The 22,226-nt window shown below is 42.5% G+C and overlaps 1 protein-coding gene across 3 annotated transcripts in view; it reads right to left on the bottom strand.

The window, feature by feature from the left end:
- Positions 1 to 22,226, bottom strand: part of ELF1 (E74 like ETS transcription factor 1) — a 90,744-nt gene that overhangs the window by 67,975 nt on the left and 543 nt on the right. The window contains exon 2 of one of the 3 annotated variants that reach the window (XM_071805890.1): positions 17,533 to 17,625. The exons of 1 other annotated variant lie outside the window; for it this stretch is intronic. The gene's annotated coding sequence lies outside the window, so the exon portion shown is untranslated. Of the gene's footprint in view, positions 1 to 539; positions 695 to 17,532; positions 17,626 to 22,226 lie in introns of those variants that run through there. One more of the 3 variants, XM_071805887.1, reaches the window with a different exon arrangement.

Here is a 22,226-nt window from a genome sequence, read left to right as displayed (position 1 = left end):
CACCAACACCTGGCCTGAATCGCCTTGGACCCTGCTCTACTACTTGCTAATGGGGTCCAGGTAAATGCAGCTTCAGAATAAATAAGATTTGTGCGTAGTTTGACCAGCTGAGCGGCGACTGGAGAGGTCAAATCAGCAGCCTGCCCAACACCTCCACAGGCTTCGAAAGGCAACAAAATTATAAAACGCGGCAAAATGACAAATGGGCTGTAACACTTATGAAGCTATTCGGAGCAGCACAGCAGCGGCCGCCGTGCCCTTCGCCCGGGGGGACGCGCTCAGACACAGCCACAGACACACGCTGCTGCCCAAAAACGTCGCTTTTACTCGCGGTTCAATTTATTTCTTGCTCTTCCCAGGTGCGCCCTACTGCTCCACTTTACTAGAAGTTCCCTTTTTCCCCCAAATCTCCCTCAGACGGCTGAGGAGAGCCGCTCCGGGCGCGGGCAGCCCGTCGAGGAGGCACAGGCCGGCAGCCCGGGGAAGCCGCGTCCCGCCCGGCCCGGCCGCCCGCCCTTCCCTCCCCGGGGAGCACGTACCGTCCGCCTCGCCGCGGGGCCTGCGGCGCCGCCCCGGTCGCCCCGCAGCTTCGTGCAGCTAAAATGGCTCCTGTGGAAGGGGGGAAGTGGTGCCCGGGCCCCGGCCGGTGAGTCACCGCGGGGCCGGGCGGCTCGACGCGGCGCGGCTGGGCTCGACACGACACGACACGACACGCCCCGGGCGGCGGCCAGCGCTCCGCCGGGCCCGGCCCGCAGGTGGCGGCGGCCCCGCTCCGCTCCCCAGGCTGTGCTGGCAGGGTGCGCAGGGGAGCGGGGCAGCTTGGCGGCCAGAGAGCGGCTGGCCGGCTTCGCACCCCTCGCCTGGGGAGCCCGGCCGAGCGTGGCTGTTTCCCCAGCTCACACCAGCGCTGGGCTCATGGCGGTGGCTGCCACCCCACTCCCCTCTCCACAGCCCGGGCACTGAGGTGGCTCATAATGTCTGAGCACCCGCATCTCAGAGCCCTCAGGTAACATCCCACGCGCTCCTCTTCATGAGTAATAAATAAATAAATACGTTTCTGTGGAACACCTGGTACTTCCTACCAACACCGCCTTGCTCACGCTAAACCAGTTAACTTTAGAAAAAAGGCGAAACTCAGAAGGGCCCAAATCGCTCAGGGAAATGTAGCCTGTGTGCAGCATTTGACCAACTCCAAAGCCAGGGTTTTCATAGAATCATAGAATGCCCTGACTTGGAAGGGACCCACAAGGATCATCAAGTCCAACTCCTGTCCCTGCACAGGACAACCCCACAGTTCACACCATGTGTCTGAGGGTGTTGTCCAGTCTCTTCTTGAACACTGTCAGGCTTGGGGCCATGACACCTCCCTGGGGAGCCTGTTCCAGTGCTCCACCACCCTCTGGGGGAAGAACCTTTTCCTAACGTCCAACCTGAACCTCCCCTGGCACATCTTCCTGCCATTCCCTCGGCTTCTGTCATTGGTCATTAAAGAGAAGAGTTTGGCTCCTGCCCCTTCTCCTCCCCTTGTGAGGAAGCTGTAGACCATCCCTGACACATTTCCGATATGCTCTTCAAATGAACTTTGTGCCTCATGAACAACACACTGAAAGCTGCCCCGCACACAAAGCCAACACGAGCACTTGGGCTGGGCTCTACCCACCCATCAGGTGCACCTCAAGGCCTGACAGAAGTTCAGTCTTAGAAATACAGCTCAGAGGGTGAAGACAGAATGATTCCCGCTCTGTTTTAGCGGGAAGGGTAAGCACACATTCTGTTTGCAGGCTGGCACGTGCACTCATTTTCCACTAACTTCCAGAAAGACAGAGCCCAAAGCAGCATGCTGGCCCTAAGGGCACGCACGGCACAAACACCCGAGCCCACGCAAGGTGAGAGGGTGTAACTGAAGCAATGAGCAAAGACGACATGAGTAAAAACCTGAATCTACTTCTAGCAAACACACTGAAATAATTGCAGATATGATTAAGTGCAGCTGTCATTAACACCCTACCCCCTCAGTAATAATTAAACAGTAGCCCCACAAGTGGTTCGCTGAGCACAACTCAGTGTTTTATGGACATTAATATCTCCAACTACTGGTTATGTTTAATAATCAAGAAGAAAATTTTGGTTTTACTTCCAATTAATTCAGTCCCTATGATACCTGCATAGCACTCAAAGGCAAAACTGGCTCCCAGTTTATTGCTTAAAGAGCAGTTGTCCAGGTATGATTTTATTAGATGTATTTTATCATGTTATTTTGCAGTCTGCTTTAGTGGAAGATCTGAAGAAAAGCAGCAGCAGAATGTATTTTATGACTTACTAACTAAAGGTATCAGTTCAGTCACTAATGAAGTAATTTTGCTACAGCTTTTATCAAAATATCCTAATTTGTATTTCTCAGTTGAAAAAAGACCACATGGAGGAAACACCATGATGTTATTTTAGTCACTATATGTTTTCCACCACTCACAGCAGAAGCATTTTCCCTCTGTCCAACAACTTAATTCTAATCCAATCTTACATCTAAAAGTAATTGGAACAGGCTAACCAGGGAAGTAGTGGAGTCACCATCGCTGGAGGTGTTTAAAAGGTGTTTAGACAAGGTTCTTAGGGACATGGTTTGTGCTAGAGTTAGGTTATGGTTGGACTCAATGATCCTGAGGGTCTCTTCCCACACAAACGATTCTATGATTTTATTCTAGAATTGTTTCTTGTGCTGCAAAACTCTTTGGAAATCATGGAGCACTGTGGGAAGAAATCTGACCTAGGTGCACAGCAGTTACAAGGAAACTAACATTTGCACAGGGACATTGCTATTTTAATTATTAAAGAAACTCTAATAGTCATGTTTAACAGAGGCGAAAAAAAACAACATAGTCTTATCCAGGCAATCAACTAAATTGAAAAATCATTTTGTAGTGATATATGAGCACAAGCTATGCAAACATTTCCAAGTTTCTAAGCTAAATCTGGAAGCAGTATTTTTTTAAAAGCATATGTAAAATGTAAACATATTTAGCGAGACAGAATGCAGGTGGATGTTCATCCCTGGAACTGTATCAGGTTTCTTGCTAATTATAATTTTGACTTGAAGAAGACATGACCTAGCCCACTGCTGGGATGAGTATCTCTATGAAACTTAGATAATCAGTTGCCCAAAAGACATAGCTAGACACTGACCAACAGCACAACTTAAGCCAATTTAAACAGCCTTAGCCCTCTGCTCCATCCTGGCTGCATATTCCTTGCACCGAGCTATTCCCCTCGCTGCTTCCCAGCACAAATATTTGTGCAGCCGCACAGCACAGCAGAGGTGGAACCCACCAGCGGAAGAGTTAAGCCTGAACAAAGAAATAAATAATACATCGTACAATTTTCACATTGCTGTTGGTCCCTGCTCCCAGGGAAACGTGCCAAATTACACCCTGAGGGGAGCAGAGTGTGAGCTCAAGGAAGCCACTTCTCTTTTCATCCCCCCTTGTTTGGTAATTCCTGTCCCTCCTTCTTGACTGGTTTTTGAAAGCTACAGGTCTGCAAGGATGGGATGGGATGGGATGGGATGGGATGGGATGGGATGGGATGGGATGGGATGGGATGGGATGGGATGGGATGGGATGGGATGGGATGGGATGGGATGGGATGGGATGCTTGCCCAGGAGGCAGAGGAGGGGACCAGGGCAGCCTGCCTGCACAAGGCATGGCATGAGGCTCTGAAGCTGTGTAGGGACACACCACAGAGATGCACTCTGGAGGTATGCTGCTCCACATGAAAGATGGATACATTTTAGCCTCATAAAAATGGGCCTAAAGGAGGTTTATGACTGTTTTAAGCTTTGATTTTGGGCTGGAGGTTGGAGAGGAGAAAATGTTATTTGGATGAAGGAAAGGGAAGAGAAACTTTAGATTTAAAAGCTCCTTGTTTTTCATTTTCCTGTTCTATTAACAGAAGGTCACCACAACAGAAGCCTAGCAAGCCCCCATTTACAGGGACCCCGTGGTGTCGTCTCTAAAGCAGCTCAAGATGCTGTAACTCCACTATTGCAAGAGGAGATCTCACCACCCTGCTCTCAGCTCAGGCTCATACCATCAACTTGCACAGACTCGGGGCCTCATAAAATTCTGGCTCAACACTGACTAAAAATCTGATTTAAAGAACTTCCATTTCATATTTGGTTTTGTAGGATCCCAGCATCTCAAGCTTCGCAAGATATTTAATCTCAGGCATCCTTGTAGGACGGAAATCGTCCTAATCCCATTCACAAACTTGGCAGGAAAGACACCTGAGTGATGGACGTGCCCCAAACCACGATGTATGTGTATGGGAGGACAACACTTGAACCAGCCTTCACCCAAGTCTTGAGTTAGCACACCTTCCTGCACCTCCTGCACCTTCCTTTCTCCTCTCCAAGCAGCAGTAGCAGCACTGCTACAACATTTTAATATATCTACCATGGTGTTATTGTCCCAGTAATTTGGATTTGTGGACTGGCAGCTCCCTTGTAGTAGGTATCACATAAAACACAGACTGAAACTATTGTGGGTTTCTAACACTGCCAAATACGTAATGCTGTAAATATTTACACATTGGAGGAATTGCATCAGGAGATGATAAAGTTAATTTACTCCTATCCCCAGAGGAAGTCTCTGCTACAGGACATTAGGTAAAGTTCTCATCACTGTTATTCGACAACTTAATCACAATTTAAGATGATCAATTTCTGATATTTTTAAGATTATTGCTTGCAATCTGGAAACCTCTTGCATTTTCAAAGATTTCAGTAAAAAAGCATCTCAAAGGAAAAGCATGGAACCCAGGGTTTCAGATACCTGGAGAGCAGTTCTTAATTTGCAATTTAAACGTCTGGTTCAGTAATGTTTTACTGCACACTGAGTATAAGCTAAATATACAACACAATGAATTTGAGATAAAATAGTCTACTTATTCACTGTGATGGTCTTCTGAACTTCAGCTGAATTGTAGGAAAAGAAAGGTGGTAGTAAACAAAGCACATATGAACAGGCCACTGCTCTTTTCAAAGGCTGGGAGGGAAGGTATCTGGCTGTCCTGCATGTAATTGGAATCCTTCAGATAATAAATGTTGTCTTATTTCAAAATACACAAGAAAGTATTTCGCAAGTCTGTGGTCAGGAAACTCCCAAGCCTACAGAAATTACACCTTGCTAGCAGAAGGGGCAAGAGAGGTGTTTGAAATGAAATGGATTAACAACTGAGCACCAGGCAGCTTTAACCTCATCCATTTTACGCTTCCAAGTTTGCCTCCAGTGTTTCCTAGTGGAGGCAGATTTGGCAAGGTGGTTGCTTCTGCCAGCAGCACAGCAACATCCCACACAGCTACAAGCCCCTGACCTTGAACAGCCTTGCACAAACTCTTCTTGGATCACCTCTAAGGTATTCCTAGGTCATATCCCAGAGACGACAAGCCTCTAGGAAATATCTACTTATATAGTCACTTTTCCTCGCTCTTTTAAGTTCCTTCCTTCCTCCTTTTGTTATGGGTTTGCCTCTGCTGAGAAGTATGCTTCTCAGTATTTCTGAGAATGGCTTAAGATGTGGTTATATCCTCCTTTTTACTGAGAAGCCGGCTTCGTAGGGAAAGAATTGCAAAAATCCAGGTGGTAAATACAGCTCTGACACAGGATAACCCCTGATCCACACTCAGCCAGAAGCTACAGGCTCCAGCTTCTCTCTGACAATTCTCTAACAACCCCAACCAAGCTTTTCTCTCCCCATCCTCTCCTTGTACCGGTTCTGGTTCATGTGGTACCTGTTAAACTTTGTGCTGATCCCATTAAATGCATTAAGTTGTCAGAAAGCTGATCGGGGTTGGTGCGGGTCATTGGCCACCACTGAATCAGCTCAGAAATGCTGTGATGAGCACTGCCAGCAAAGGCCATAGGACCTCTCGCTGTGGGTGGTAACGATCTGCTAGACTGGCCCAGCAATAATGTAAATTTTCACTCCTCACATGATTGCACATTACCTGAAAAAAAGCTTGAGGCATGTTAGCTGGGGGGTGCTGCAGGAAGAGAGAAGGGACAAGGATGCCACTTAACCCACAGCTCTCAGACCTGAGCTAGCTCTGTTCCACCCTCCCTCCAGCATGCTACTTGCCTGTTTGTTTCAGAAAATGCACTTTAAACCATTAAACATCCTATAAATACACCTGCCAGTAGGTGCGACAGAAGTTACACTTGTAAACCCACAGCTCTGAGGCAGTCACACAAAGAACTCAAAATAAGGACAGAACAAATCAATACCTGATACTACTTCTGTTAGCAGGCTTTAGATCCCCCCCAAAAAAATCACAGAACAGAATTAAGCCACAATCTGCAAATGTTTGTAAATCAGATGCAATATTACCTGGTTTTCTCAGGTGACAGACAGGAGAAATCATCCTGTCTCACCTAATGTTATCACTAACCATATTCGGACAAGCAGTTAAGGCTCCTGCATCCCGAAACTCACTTAATAAATTGCTGCTTCAGTCCTTCATTTGGGATCACTACGCCGATGCAAAAAGGGCAATGTCCTTTACATCTTGAAATACCGTCTCTAGAACCTGTTTGAGCACAGGCCCTACAACAAGTAAAGTAACTAATGGGAAGACTGGGAAGTAAACAGGGAATGTATATCAACAAATGGGTAACTAACTGGATTTTTTTATTATTATTATTATTATTATTATTATTATTATTATTATCTAAAAGAGCTTATTGCTTGAAAAGACAAACAGTTTCTGAAACAAGGCAGAAGATAGTGTGGTTCTAATTAATGCCCAAGTATAGCCATGCACTGTAACAGCAATGCTATTTATGTACAGAACACCTCATTACAACATATTTGCAACAAACAAAACCAAAATGACCTCATTTTTTTTATGGTAATAATTACTGATTATCCCAAGAGAACCAGCAAGGGCATAGCAATATGATGTTTTTATACCAAATTCTCACACTGTGTGTACCAGCCCTGAAGATTCTTTAAAAATATACTTCAGTTTCATGCAATGCTATACAATCCTGATTGTAAGAAGATTACACTAGATCCACATCTTCCCAAGGGAAATGATCAGCTCAGTATACAGCTGGTTTGAAAGACAGGGACTAGGTCACCCAGCTATTTTTATGGATTTGCACTTAAAGCTTGTAAGCAAATATGGGTTTCCTGCTATTGTGCAAGAAAGACACAAAGGTGAGGGCATACCCAGCATGAAGTGAAATTGATAAATACTGTTCACATTTAAAAACATATATATAAAAGAAAAGGTTAGATTTTCCAGGAATAAGAAACTGTCTTTCCAGAAAGAAAGTCAATCTTGATTCGTGAAGTACATCAGCGCTGGACATCATCTCACAAGGTGAGCTTCAGATTCCTAACTATTATACTCCTTAGAGCTCTGTTGCTTTAACAGGATGGTTATATTTGCTCTGGAGTCCTTGCAAGGATTATTTTTAAGAATATAAGCTCAGTCTAAAACTATTAGAGATATTACTGAGTCCGGAGCAGTAAAATTAGGCTTTGCTCTTCTCCTTTCTAATGCACACACACAAATTTTAGAAATTCAGAATTATTTGTAAACACGTACACGTTGGGTTTGTTTTTAATGTTGGAGTTTTGTCATCCATGATATAATATAGGAAAAAAACCCCAAACAATCAGGCAAATGAATGAATAGAAATATATACCAAGTGAAACTATGTTGCAAATACACAAAGGAACATAAAAGCAAGGACTGTGTGGTTTTTATGTAGTCAAACAGTGGTTTCTTATCTGGGACACTCTGTAGTCTACTGAGGAATCCTCATTAAAAAGCTATAACTATATTTTTCCTCTTCTCATTCTGTGAGTCACTCATTACATTTTTGCATGTTGCAACACATTCATGAATAATAAACACATACTGGGAAAAAGAAAAATACCCAGTGTTCATGCTGGTTTTTTTTTATGTCTATATTTATCAGTATAAAAATCAAATCAAGAATGAAGCTGAGATTTGTAAAAGTTTCTATGCAAGGAATGCTATTAATCACAGACAAAGTATTTGGTACAGCCAGAGACAGGCGCACAGATATGCACAGAAGTTGCAGCACAGCGGTGTCAGAATTACTATTATTGTTTGGCCTTTGTACAGAGCAAGAGAGTAAGAGCAGGGATCATAATGTTCCTCATCAAACCCTCTCCTGAGGGAGAACAGCCAGGCACCGCCCTTAGCTGGACAATTCTGGACCCAAAGTTGTACTTTTGCAGCTGCTTTATTCTTATTTTTTTAAGGCTAGGGAGTTAGGTTGTGGAGACTGCGCAGCCACAGAAAGTCAGCCACGCTACAGGAAATTATTGTTGATATCTTGAAGAAGTACCAGGGAATTATTTATTCACGCTTGTGTTTCAGACCATAACAAAGAGTATCTAGCAAATGCACATGCTGGGGTGGTTGCTGCAAGGTTTTTCCACTGCCCCAGTCAGATGAAAAACTGCTTCTCTGAATTTTTGTTGTCCTTTCAATCCCACTACTCTAGGCAGGCCATATGGGCTACCTCGCACACTTGTGCTGAGTCCCTGTACGGATGCAGGCCAAATTTATGGAATTGAAGGAAATCCAGACAGACATCATTTTTAGAAAAATGTTGAGCTAGAGTTCCACAACTACTTCAGATGCTTATAAGAATGCAAGAGTATTTCTGCACTGCTCAGGATGTGAACACAAAGGATGTTCATTACTGCTCTTCCAGCTGCTCTAATTAATGAGAAAAGATAAAATTGCTAACTTGTAGAGACAGGAGAAAAAAAAAAAGTTGTGAAAAAAAGTCAGCTCATGTGAATAAATCCATTTTCCATCACAACTCATTCAGATGGAGAACTGGCTATTAAAGAACAGTTAGCTAGAAACATGACCCAGTAACTTGCTTGTACAGGAAGCAATCAATAGTTTTAGTAGCAGCCTTGCCTATCCAAATACATGCTACATTAACCAATTGGTGAATACAAAAATCATGGAGAAGAGAATGTAAAAAATAAATAGACTGCAGGACACAGAAAGGAGGGGTGTCAGGGGCTTGGGGGTGCAGGAAAGGTGAACTCTCCACTGGAAGACCAACATTTTGATCTCTCAGCTACTTTCCAAGTTGCATGAACAGCAGTCTCACATCTCTGCGCTGATCTTCAGCCAGATGAGCAGTCCTGCCAGCAGGTCCTGTAAGATTACAATCCTGTGGATCACCCCAAGAAACCAAACCATCCCCTCTACAATTGCCAATTGCCCATAAAAACAAGGTGCGGCAGTCAGTCATATCCTAGAGAATACCACGCACACAGGCTCCATTCCAGCAAGAATTGCTGCTAGTATGATGCATTTTCCAAAAGCCTCCCAGGAATCATCTTTCTTGATTCTGTGGCTCTGGGAGCCCCAAAAACAAAATTGGGAACCAGAAGCTAAGAGAATGGGAAGACATTATGGCAGGCATGGTTTCACAAATGTGAATTTTCTCCTGCTTTCCCCTAGCAGAAGTCATTCTTTAATGAAAGGAGCTCAATATTCTCCTCAAGTTACTTGTCATAAAGACTTAATATTGTCAGTGCTCCATTCAAAGTACTATATATACACTAAGGTTTGTTATTTTACTGTAATGCTGTCAATATAGCATTGCAGTATATATGTTTAACCTTATAACCCATTTTGTCCTGCATTTACTGAGGGTCCATCAGCTTTAAAGATATCTGTGCTCTGGAAAACATCCCACTAGCCCAAGTTTAATGATTTCCACTCCCTCTACCGTCAAGGGACAGAGACCTAAATTGGAGGATAGAGTGGTCACATTCTAGGACAGTAACCTAAATTCAGAGTGTTTCATCCACTGCTTCACTGTAACCAATTTTATTTATTGAACTTTTAATGCTCCCCCCCATTTTTAGCAAGACACAATAGAAATTTATTCCAGCTTTGCATATCAGACAAAAATATGCTACTTCTAATTGCGGTCACAGAAATCTTCCTTTATTTCCACCACCACTGAAGAGTGACATCGAACTAATTTAATTTAAATATTTCAAATAAGAATAATTAAAACAGCTTTTCTTGAGACAGTGGTCAATGATCTTACTCAGGAAGGAGAAAGAGTAAAGAAAATGGGTTTTGTTGTGCTTTTTTTTTTTTTAATTAATTGCCCACATCCTCAGGCCTGTTGGTTTTAGGATATGAGCTCTTACTGCTATGCACAAGCTATGAGCAACTAAATCCCTGCTAGTCTCTGTTCTATGAGAAAATGAACACCCTTACCATAAACAAGCACCCTTTAATTCCTTTATTGCTAATCGTTAATTGCATGCAGCAGGCTGCTGCCTCCACAGAAGATCCCAAATAACCTAGCCGAAGGTTGTGGTTTCAGGTGATTCTAACAGGGTTAGGTACATTATTTCTACTTACTTTCTGAAAATATACTAATTTCCTCTCATTGTATTCAAGAAAATTGCATTACCTAGTGAACATTTTCAAAGCTATACAAGTATATAATTTGTGCACCATTCTGGCAGAAGTCAGATCTGGAGGTGCAGAAATTATGCAACAAAATGATATAGCACGTTGCATAATTCATGTGTACCATTAAACATCAACTAGCAACACCAGACAGCAAACAGGAAAGATACCACCTGCACCATCAGGAGATGCACATTTGCATTTTTGAGGTGAAATGGCAGCTGGACACCGTACAGAGAGGGAAACAGGGAGGAAGGAGAACCATGCTTTGCACACAAATCCACAGGAAACCTGGCTCTTTAATGCCCAGGGAACAATTCATGTTTATAGGCAGAAAAGCAGAGGCTGAAGATCTGCTGGCCAAAGCTAGCACAGCAAAGCTCTTTCAATCTACATAGACAAAACAAAACTGAAGAATGTGGAAAACAGCATATAATCATTGAGTAGCTGTGCTGGCTCAAGGATTATTTTCTTCCACACTTCTGTATTCATCAAAATGGGGCAGGGGGTGGTGTAATATAAGGCATAAATATAGAGCCTTCTCCTTCCTAGTTCTGCTTCACTAAAGAAAATTATAACCAGGCTCTCACCCCTTTGCTCATCAGCCTCCTGCCTTGCAGAACATCATTACTGGTGTGACCACATAGGTCTTAAAAAAAGAGAATGACATTTACTAACACAAAGTCATTCCCCTTTCCCCTATATCCAAAATGGTCAAAAAATGCTGCAAATTCAGTTCTCCTAATGGGATTTGGATGCCAGTAATTCTGGATGAGAAGACTTGTGTTAGGTGAGGTTTAATCCATGAGGGGAAAGGATAAGAGGACCCCATTCGCTACCTCATTTCATGCTGTATTCAAAACATCCCTGATACATTTTATGGGAAAGATGAAAATACATGATTAAATCCTTCCCTCTCTCTCCTGACTTGGACCCGTAAGAGTTCAATTTCATGCAAACATTGCCAAATGTCAGCCCAAGAAATACTTAAAAGAATAAAACAAAAACAAGACCATACATATTGGTGCACTCAAGTTTCGTTTTGTTATGAAGCTCCTCTCTACAACATCATCCAACATCACAGAATCATAGAATGGATTAGGTTGGAGGGGACCTTCGAAGATCATCTAGTATACACACCATAATGGGCAGGGACATCTTGCGCTAGATCAGATTGCTCAAAGCCGTGTCCAATCCGACTCTGAACACTTCTCATTCCACATCATCTCTCTGAGGAAAGCAGAAATACACTTCTTCTAGCTGTGCTTCTATACGTCTCATTAAGATGTCTCCTCATCATCCACTTACTTTCATACCAAAGGTATAAAGATTTGAAACCCTCTGAAAAAAACCAAACATTGCTAGTGAGAAAAAATGGAGCTGGTGGCAGGCTACTCATTCGTACACTCTTTCCACCCACACCACTTATGAGGCCTTGTTGCCTCAGTTTCTCCATCACTTTCCCTTTGAATCTGATCACTGGCACCAATTCCAAGCCAACAACAATCCCCACAGAGTTGCTCAGGGCTTTTTGTATCTTCCTCACTCTCTTTCTCTCTGCAAAGCATGGGAAAGTAAGCCCAGACTGTTCAAAAGGAACTGGGAGATCTTGAGCTCTTGGTCATACCCAACTAGGAAAGCTCTGGTGCTTCACTGATGGCTACCACTCACTTTGAAAATCTGATAATTAATTAGGTGAAAAAACTGCCTGTCCACACTTCATGCCCTTAATCTCCTCAAAACTACATCATTTTAGCACAATGTTTGGGAGAGGAAGGGAAAGAAATCTAAGCTGTAACTACAGATGATTGCTCTTCAATGTTATTTGGTAGCAGCATTCAGATTTGAGTCCAGTTTCATCACATTCAGTAAAAGCTAACACCTTGTTCCTAAAAATGGCACCAAAAAATCCTTCAGTAAACAAATGTCCTCACACTAAGTTGGGTTACAAGAATTCAAATTTCTTGCTATAGATAATGAATTCAACTCAACATTCATCTGTAAGCGATGATCAAGCTCCCAGTTGTTCTGTAGTAGTTTAAATTATCACAATTTTATCAGCGGGACTATTCATAGTTTCCCTGGCTCATATCCTCACAGTTAGAAGGAGAAAACTACTTTGATCTACATTCTTCTATTTCCTTCCCTTTCTAATTTGTTTTACCTTATTTCCTTTCATTCCCAGCTCTGTTCTCTATTTTTCAGGCATATGAAGAAACATTCATGATGTGGTGGCTCCACAGAGCAAAAGCACGGAGACATCTGGTTTTAAGCCACCCAAGTTGTGACCATGTTCCAGTGAGAATTCACGTACCATTGTCATCTCCTCCCTTGCTTATCTGGAAGTGGTAAGTAATTTATTTTTTCTGGCAGATAAAACAAGTAATCCCAAGAAAGGATTTTCTCCAGAATGGTGAAAAAGCACCTTTAGGATTTTTATTTCTACTTCAGTGCACTAAAAAATTGAAGGACATGATTTAGAAAGCTGGCTGGATAAGAACAAGAAAGCACACATACAAAAAAGTACCAGTGACAGTGTTCATAAAGCCACCTTCTCACATCAGCCCTCCAGTTTCACAGAATCACAGAATGGCTGGGGTTGGAAGGGACCCCTGGAGATCATCTAGTCCAACCTACCTGCACCATTTCTTTGCCATTGTATCCAAATTCAGTGGTTTTCCTAATACTTCCCATTTAGAATAGCTTCCTCTGCTGAAAGGCAGTCATTCTGCAAACATCAATGCGTTGCTATACAAAAGAACCACAATTATGCATTTTCTCCCTTAAACCACACCTGCACAAATACTTGTGCCTATTGAAACACCTATAATAAGACTATTGCTCAGTCTGATACTAAAATATACAGCTGGAAACTTAAACCCAAACATGTATGTAACAGAACCCTCTCCTCCTTCAAAAAAAAAAAGGGGGGGGGGGGGGCAGTGGCGGAGAGGGAGACGATATGGTTCTCCACCACATGTCATAAACCAGAAGCTCCAATGAACTATGCAGTCTCTAACTATATTTAATGTCACTACATGTCTCAATGTCAATCTGAAACAAAAAAGGGAGAATGCATGAGCCCTAGAAGACTAGAGAATTCAGAAAAATAAGTAATGTTCTCGACAGGTATTGAGGCAAAGACATAAGACATGGAACCTAGTCTGAGTCTTAAAGTATGTGAAGAAGTACACACAATTTATGACTAATTCTCCACAAGAAAGGTAATTATTCCGGAAAACATGAAATGAGTAGTTTTCGTTCACTAACGTACATAGATTTGGGAAAAGAGGAAAAAAAACCTGAACACCTAACTAGTGAAGACAGTGAGGGAGCTTGTACTGTAGCAGCCTCGTGTACAACTTGACCCTCCTTGCTGCTAGTCACACAGCAAGCAATTAAATAGAAACTAAAACCTCCCAATTTCTGATGCAGTTTTTATTTCAGAGGGACAACCCACAACACTTACTAAAGTTAAGGTATTGATTTTCCCACAAAAAACATATGGAGACCTCTTAACCAACACCCCGAATACGTGCTGTGAGCATTCATCTGCCTGACCTGTATTTCAGACCGCCCCAGAAACTACAAACCGGCAAAGCCAAGTAGCTAGATCAGACTTTAGGTAATGTATTTGCAGTAACTAACCTCAGATGAGGTACATAATGACACCATCACTTCCTCCCCTCCCCAAAGAGTATAATAATCATAAAAGTATACCAGTAAATTTGAACACAAGTACATTAAAACTATTTAACATCTATTGATGTATCCTGGAAAATTTCCACAAATGGTCATTTGCCAAGAATATAAAAGCATATTTCTGGTTTTCACCATCTTGGCTGCAGTACATTTATGGTCAGAGGCCAGTTCATTCATTTATTCAAATATTACACCTGTAATGGCTGAAAAGTTTTACTACACTGTAATATTAACATTTGAAAACTGAATTTGAAAAAGTCACAGAAAAATATTTTACAAACCCTAAAGACTAAACCTATTAACTCATAAAACTTGTTCAACTAGGAAAACCTAAAAACAACCCTAAAGGTCTGTTTTGGATGTCTCAAGATGAAAGTTTCACTTGAAAAAGCATCCAGCAAAAGACAGCTGCATAGAGCACACAGATAGCCAAATACATAAATAAAAAGCTCAGCACTACTTCAGTGGAGGTAAGCAGGTGCTGGGTGACCTATTCTCTGCACACAATTACACGTGGGTGTAATTCCCCTCTCCCAGAAGGAAACACAAAAGGAAAATGCTGGCACAAGTCTTCCTTGGGCTCAAGGGGAAACATATTTTAATGCATTAATTAAATAATTAAGTCATCTGTACTTAGTTACTCTGTTTGTACATTTTTGATGTTTAGATCAGTTGATCTCCTCCAAAATACTGAGGTTTCTGTAACTGCACTGGACTATGCAGTTGGACTATGGACTCTTTTCCTAGAGGTTTATTGTTCTCAGGTAACGCATTATTATCACATGTTAGATCAGTCTGTTCCTACAGCATTATATAAACGGTAAGTACTGTCACCATCCGTTTTCTGACTAGTCTTGCTGTACTTATACCCACAATACCACTTCCCCTGTAATTTATCATAAAAAAACCCAGCAAATTCTATGCCACAGGATAGCATGACCTCCTCACATCTTCAATTTTTAAACTAGTGACAAAGAGGGCTCTTTCAGTTTACCTCAGAACAAAACCACCTGCTGTCATTCTCTTGACCAACATTGAGAGGCCTTGCAATTTCTCATTGAACTGCCCCTCTGAAAAAAATGAAAGAGCTGAAAACAGATACCAGGATGCTGTTCAATCCCTCCTTGCCCGAAAAAGGTCTCTGAAGGTCTGCAGCAAGTTGCAAAATCCTACAACTTGCCCATCAGCAGTTCCACTTCTCAGCCACCAGCTCATGTCCACCCCAGAGAGCCCGAGCACATCCCAAAAGCATCTGATTCACACCTAATGTGCAAGCTGCTGGAAATGACACAGCGGCAGCGCCTCTCCAAGCAGCAGCAGATGTTGAAATAGAAGCTGCAGCAGCAGATACCACAGGAGGGATCTTCTGCCAGGACTTGGAGCGTGCTCGGTTTCCTGCCTGAATATATGACACATAAACGAGTCACAGAACAAGGCCAAGCAAGTGGAAACATCTCATCAGATTTCACTGATGCCTGTATAACCAGGTACTTCAGATACTATAACTACTTAACGTCACTTCTATTAATGGAGGAAAAAACAAACAAACAAAACAACAGAATATTGGCACTGCCTAGAGTATGCATATGAATCTGAAATAGTAGGTTTTAACAAGAAAAAGGGTATTTCTGCGTACACAAATAAATAAAAGAAGGAAAGCAAACTAATTCTAGGGAGCAGACAAAATTCCGTCTTCAGTGGCCATAGATGTGCTGGATTAGGGACTACATGGGAAATTTGCACACACACAGCAGGTACAGAATAAAACATTCACTAAAAACGTCTAACTCTTGACTATACTACTTATAGTTACATTTGGCACTGGTGAAGGGGGAAACCAAATCTGGCAAAGAACACGGTCCTACTACTATTTCTAGCCTTTGTTAATTTGGTTGTCTGGGTGCATAATTATCCGACACAAACACAATTTGTGCTGTTAGGTTTACAGTCAATCAGTTATATAGCCCCACTATTTAGTACTATTACGTTCAAATTTGATATGCCCCTGAGATGGACATAGGTCACTTAACAATTCTTTAAATTTTAATCTCAGCCTAAAGCACTGTTTCATTTCACATACAGCAAGGGAGTAAAACTCACTAAACGTTATGAACACAGTAAGATGTCACAAGGTGGCAAGCTACAACCCGTGACTGCACTTTCAAAACAGACATCATGTGGCGATTCTCTTTATCATCTCCATATAAAACAGAGTTTTATCCAACTACTAAAACATTAAAATAGGATTCAAAACTTACAGTTGATTATTTGATTTTGCCATTTTCTGGGAAGAAATTTACTAAAGAACCTAACTAGAGCTCTGAAAAACTGAAAACATGCAATCTGATTTGTACTTCATTAATTAGTTGGATCCTGTATCTCCTCAAAATCAATAGTGCATTATCAGTAACTCCAGTGAAAGAAGTGATAGCTGTATGGGTCAGACCCTAGAAGGCTGTACTGTCATTATTTTCTCAAACATGCACATCCCAAAGAGGCACCAGAGGAAAGTGTTTTTAGAAATCATGTTTGAGAGGAGTACTTTAGTGCTTAAGTATTTCCAAGCAAGCGGAAATAATTATATGCATGTTTTTGAGAAGTCCAGAGACACTGATTTACAAGAACTTAGGCTCTTCGAGTTTCAGTTCTTCTCAACAGTAAAACTTCTACTAATGTCATTCTGCATAGAATGCGCAATTTGTTACCTTAAAACTTCCATAGGATATTTTAAAGTGTAAATTAAAAAACCCAAATCAAAACTACTGTGTGAAATATTGAACATCAGTCCCTGGCATTCTTTTGTGTACCATGTATGCTAGAGTAGGTGCAATAAAATACATTTTCTACAGAAAGAAATACTTTATCACTTGAAGTGTATTTATTCTAGCTCAGATGCCAGGGGAAAAAATGTGTCTGTTCTATTAAAAAGAACAAACTATGGAATTACAAAACATCATGTGAAAACTATCTAGGCTCAAGTGCGACTCCCAGGCCAAATGAAACCTTCAGCTTTATGGTGAAGCTGCCCCAAAAGGAGCTCTGCAGGTAATACTTCACCTTAAGTTGAGCAGTCAGTTGTGTTTCGGGTCACAAAAGTATTTAACTGCCGTAACTTCTGTTGGTTTAGTGACTGCCAAGCCACCTGCACGTGTGCCCAGGTCCCTGTTTCTGGTGTCTGGACAGAGAGGGGGCCAAAGGGAAAGCAGGACTGCAGGTACCATGAACCCTCAGCAGCTGATTTCTCAACAGTGAGCAACGTCCTTGCCTGCGTAATGGCAGGGGAAATTTCTTTATCCCGGAATACAGCTGTCAGTATCCTGAGCAAAGGTACACCAACCTGGGAATATGAGGGGATTCTGTACTGACAGAGAGAAGTGAGGATGGTGAGCACCCAATATCCTATCTCCAGCTGCCACCAGATCTTGATGCTCTGGAGGAAAAAGTGTATACAATAATTAATCATAATCCCAGAAGTTAAATTAGGCACAAAGAAAAAAAAATGGTCTTCCTGATCCAAGACAAAACCGGCCAAGTTTTGAAGCATGACATTTTGTTATAATCTTGTCCAAGTAGCAACATGTGCTACAATACACGGAAAGCGCTACAAATAATCTTGTTTTCTCAATCCAGGGAAGAATGTAGGTGAACAGAGCACAGTCCTTCCTCCTTCTACACTCAATGGAAATGTCCTCCACAAAACCAAGTCAAAGCACATCTTTGAGAAGGAAACCCCATCTCACTTTAAACACTCCCAGTAACAGCAAATCCATCAGAACACTTTATTGCCCTCATTGCTACTTACTATTCCAAGGTACAACATACCTAACTTCAGCTCCCACTGAATGTCTCAGTATGTTCATGTATTTTCCTCACATGTACGAATGATATATACAGGAATCATTTCCCTCTCGATCTCCTCTGAGCTGAAAAAACTCTGCACACCTGAATTGTGAAGCTTGGTTTCCAAACCTGGATCACTTTTGTCACTGCGCTCTTACTAATATTTCACATCCTCCCTCACACGTGAGTAGCAAAACCAGACACAGAATTCCTGTGATCTTGCTAATGCCACGTATTTTCCTATTTCTGTGCAATATTTATATTGCTATACAGCCAAAGACCACACTTCAGTCACGGCATTACAATGAAAACCCCTGTTGAGATGATTCTCCACACAAATTCTTAAGCCTTCTTTCAGATTACCAGTTTGAAGACAGTCTCCTGTCCTGCTGGTGTAACCGCATTCCTGGTTCCTTTGTGTCTGTCTGCATGAAAAATGCCTTCTGATGGGTGCTAACCATTTTAAAAAGTGATTTGGAGTACGCCGTACTAGTAACTGATTCCACACACACAAAACCATACGTAATCTATTGGTAATGATAAGATATAATCACAAAAACTGTGAATATAATGATATCAAGCAGCCTTACACCAAGATCCAGACTCCGGGGGACCCCACAAGAAACAGCTGCATTTCCATAGACGAAAGGCATGCCTAAGCTCCTCTCTAAACTAAGAAAGATTAATGAAGCAACTTTGCCAAAGTTTGTGGTATTTATTCCACAGTGACTCTATGGCACAATTGTTTTAAGCTAACATTTCACTGCAGAGTCAATTGATACATCAGGGACACAATATAGGGTGAGTCTGCTACAACAGAACAGTTCATGAATAGCTCAGGAATTTGGGAGATGTGGTTTTTTACACTTCAAAACGCTGGGAAGCAATTTGCTCTAATTCTGCTGTAAATTGGTCTTTAAAAATTGTTAAGTCATTCTGAAAGATCCAGATCGAGTAAGCCCTGGCTTGTCATTTATTTCAAAGGTTCCATTTTAAAGTTTTCAATTTTTCAGTCAGGAAAACAACAGTGAATAATGCAAGGAAAAGCATTCATGCAATTAACCAAAGAGTTCTAGGCTAGATTCTCTATTTTAAAAAAATCACAAGCAACTGGGTGTCAGATAGGCAACTGGGTAACCTACTAATTAATCTTATAACTCAGCAGTGTATTTGCCTGTACATAAACATGTACACAGTGTTGATGCAGCTTGTAGCGTGGCCTATTAGGCAGTTGCTGAACACTTCCAATGCAAGATGCTGCTTCCAGCTGCTTGTAACTTGGCCAGACTTTGACTGCTTGGGTTGAAATTTTCCAAGTAGAAAGTCTGCCTCAGGCTAAACTTTGTTCCATGTGTTGTAGAGGTTGCCTCTGAGGGAGGGGTGCAGAAAGAGGTAGAATGTGATGAGAAGAACTCAGCCAAAATAGTTCAGCTGGTTTTAGAAGACAACCAGGGAAAATGCTGTCTTTTAATGCTTATGGAAATCTCCGGTAAACACGGAAGGCTGTAGCACCCTTCCAGCTCTTGGTGACAGATTTGAAATCTGACATGAGGACTGGAACCGTTATATTGGAGGTGTCCCTTTTGCAGCCCCCATGAAAAATCCACCCACATTCGGTCAAACATCCGAAGACAAACTGCACTTTGCACATTTTCAGTAGGTGTTCGCTAGGCCATGTCCACGTTCTTCTCAGTTCCCACTGCTGATCATACAATGGCACCAGCTTCTTGGGACATGAGCAAGAGTCCTCCTTGCCCTTTCCCTGCCCCATCCTACAGATCTTCACAGCAACAGAGACCACAGCCATGACCTACCACCATGAGTTATCCTCAAGAGAGAGATCAAACACCAGAGTCCCAGGCATTACTTTAGGAAACAGCTGATGAAGGATGGGAACATGAGGACACTACCTATCTGCTTTTCTGCCCTCTTCCTAAAAGAATGAAAACCTAGGAATTTATGCACAAATAACAGTGTTAAAAACATGATTAATGCTGCAGAATTTAGGAATTATTACAACTATGTGGCCAGTAGTAATTAAAACTATCTCCTAGTGCTTATATCCATGAAGGTCAATCTCTAATTGTGACTGACCTGGTCACATTTTTTCCCCCATAGTAACTTTACTACAATTAACATACAAATTCCTCTTTCTGCCCTTTTTCTCTAGAGCATCACAACACATTTTCAAACCAGAGAGAAAATTCTTCCTTTTATCTTTTTTTTTTGTTATGATTCTCATTACTACAGTAATCTGTATGATAAAGGATACTGTTATCCATGTATATTTAAAGGTGGAAAACTAAGATAGGAAAATATTACAAAAAAAAAATCTAGAAACATTGAGTGAGCAATTCTAACACTCAAAACTTGTATTTCTAACAGGCTTTGACCTACAAAACATGTTCTGTACATTGAGAGCAAACAGCCACTGACTTTTGTTCCAGGTGGACAAGTTCAGCATAACTGCAAAGCAGATCCCAGGGACTCAGGCCAGGCACCCAGAAAAACCACCAGCCCACAGGTGAAAACTTTTCTGTTTACAAGGAAAACCTACAGGAAAGGCAGGGGCTGCAAAATCCTACTCTCCGGCATGAAACTGCCTCTCCCTCTGGGTATAACCATCTGCCTTGTTCACGTCACCTCACCACTACACACCCTTGGTGGATGAACTTGGGTGATGGTCCATGACCTGAGTTGGCCATGAACGACGGCTGCAGATCCCATCCCAGGGACAGCACCATCGCACACAGGCCCAGTGCTGCCAGATGAGCCCAGCATTTTTACAACTCCCGGGTGCTTTGCCAACATACCGACAGGGCAGGGCTGGGCAGAGAAGCAGTCAATGTATAGAATATAGAGTATATAAAGATCAGTTGCATCCACTGGGTGGCAGGCGTGTTTCACGGGACGCAGATCTGTGCATTTACAGAGGTATATGAACGAAACCTCTTAAATACCGTGCTTGTTCCCCGTCTCAGCAGCAGCAGCAATTGAACAGATGTGGTTAAGAAAAAAAAAAAGTCCCACGGAGAAAAATTAACATATTCAGCCTTCATTTTAACACCAGCTTCTTGTCTGCAGCGTTCAAGCAGCCCTGGCACTTGGTGGTCCGAGCTGTGCGGATATGCAGTGCTCCACGTCACTGCTGAAGATGAGTGTCCCGATGCGAGGCAGCAGGGACCTTGCAAGGGTCTCCAGAAAGTCTCTGCTGCACTAATTAATGCCCAAAGATCGATGCCTGCAGAGGCCACGCCTTTAAACTCTTCCCTAATATAATGAACTGGGGGGAGGGAAGATTTTTCGGACTAACAGCTGTAAATGCGTCCATGTGCATAAGAAGCTAAGTTTTCAAGTTCAGAGAAACAAAAAAAGCTAGTATTTTCCACGAATTTCCACTTAACATCTAAGCAGAATAATTTCAAAATTAACTTAAAAGATGTCTCTGGAGAAGAGGCCGTCGACCAAGTTTCAATCCAGCACATATTTTTATAACCAAGTTGTAAACTACAGAAAAAACTACACTTCTAATGGAAATGCTGACAAACGCATAACTGCTGCAGTTAGTTATGACAGTCTGACCACAAGTCCTCCTCCAGGAAAAAGTAACATTACTTCCCCCCTCCTTTTTAAAGCAAGCTGGGGCAGGGGATGTGCGATACGTACGGGTACCTCTGGTTTATCTTTCTACTATGAATTTAAGCAACTCCTATTACACTTATTTCCCACATGTTGAATAAGCCACCCCCTGTTTTTGCCATAAACAACCAGAGGGCCTCTTAAACCCATGACTCACTCCACAGGCTTCTCCTCCACCCTTGCACACAGCTACAGAAAAAAGGTTGCCAGCTCTGGCCGGTGAATTAACATTTTTTTTTTCTTTTTTTTTTCGCGGCACCGTCGGGAAATAAGTCATACAGCGCTTGGCGGGGGGTGGATACAAACCCGGGGTGACTTATTTGTGGGGGGAAGCAGCTAAGAAGAGGCTTCTGCTGCTTCACCAGCCCCAGCCACCCGGAGGCGGGGGTGGGACGAACGCCCCCGGGCGGCAACACGTGTCGGGGGTGCCCGTGTCCCGTCCCTTCACTCCCGGTCCCCTCACTCCCGGTCCCCTCCCCCGCCGCCTCAGGCGCACACGCCGCGGCCTCCCCGCGCAAGGGCGCGCGGCCGCCAGCCGCCCCGCGCTGGCGC

Source organism: Patagioenas fasciata, chromosome 1, assembly GCF_037038585.1.
Source record: "Patagioenas fasciata isolate bPatFas1 chromosome 1, bPatFas1.hap1, whole genome shotgun sequence".
Lineage (NCBI taxonomy): Eukaryota > Metazoa > Chordata > Aves > Columbiformes > Columbidae > Patagioenas > Patagioenas fasciata.
Note: the sequence above shows the minus strand (reverse complement) of the source record. Positions and strands in the feature narration are given on the sequence as shown.